A 1,062-nucleotide genomic window follows, 5' to 3' on the forward strand; every position below is an offset into this window, starting at 1 on the left:
GCCCTCATCTGTTGCTGCTGCTGGGATCAGTCTGCTGTTGGGTAAATGGTCACATTCAGAGGCAGGATATTATGAGTGTGGGCTCTGTAGCCCTGCTGAATGTTCTCCAATCTGGGCTTTGCTGCACGATGGTTTGGAAGCTTAGTCAAGTTATGTAACCTCTCTGTGCCTCTTTTTACTTAACTGTAAGCAGAGACTACTAATAAGAGTTCCCATTTCATAGTATTGTTTGATGTTAGTTCATGTAAAGGGCTGGCACAGTGCTCAACATACAGTGAGCACTGGCTAATATTCTTTAGTTTTAGGTTATCCTAGCACAGATTTCTATCCTTAAAATATGGCTATTCATGACCCAAGAAGTCCTAGATTTTAGTGAGACAAGTAAAACTGACGTGACTTGAGTTTTCAAGGCCAAAGCCTAGAAACTATTTAGTTTGCAGTCTTCTTGTGGATCAGTATATGTATGTTTGCTGTTTCCTTCCTTAAAAGGCGAGTTTCAATCTTGCATGTGTGCTGAGTTCCTCCGTACGTCAGAGGGCAAAGAGGTGACAGGATCTAGTCTGCTTCAGCCTTTTCAGCCTATTGACCTATATTCACACTTGCTAGTGTGTCTTGAGGAACATAAACGTTGCCAGAGCTATCAGCCCCTTATTAAGTATGTAAACTTGTATTACCTGATCACCAAGCTGCACCTTAGAGTCAAACACTCAAAAACAACTTCAGGTATATAAATGATACCATCTGTTTTGGGCAGAATTGTGTTCCTTCAAAATTCATGTATTGAAATTCTAACCCCAGTACCTCAGAATGTGAGTGTATTTGGAGATGAGGTCTCCAAAGGAGTGATTAAGCTAAAATGAGGTCCTTAGGGCATACCTTAATCCTGTATGACTGGTCTCCTTATAGAAGGAAATTTGAACAGAGAGACCCAGGAGGAAGATCACGTGAAGACGCAGGAAGAAGATTGCTACGTGCAAGCCAAGGAGAGAGGCCTCGGAAGAAACAACTTTGCTGACCCCTTGACCTTGGACTTCCGGCCTTCAGAACTGTGAGAAAATTAAT

Source organism: Tursiops truncatus, chromosome 11, assembly GCF_011762595.2.
Source record: "Tursiops truncatus isolate mTurTru1 chromosome 11, mTurTru1.mat.Y, whole genome shotgun sequence".
Classification (NCBI taxonomy): domain Eukaryota; kingdom Metazoa; phylum Chordata; class Mammalia; order Artiodactyla; family Delphinidae; genus Tursiops; species Tursiops truncatus.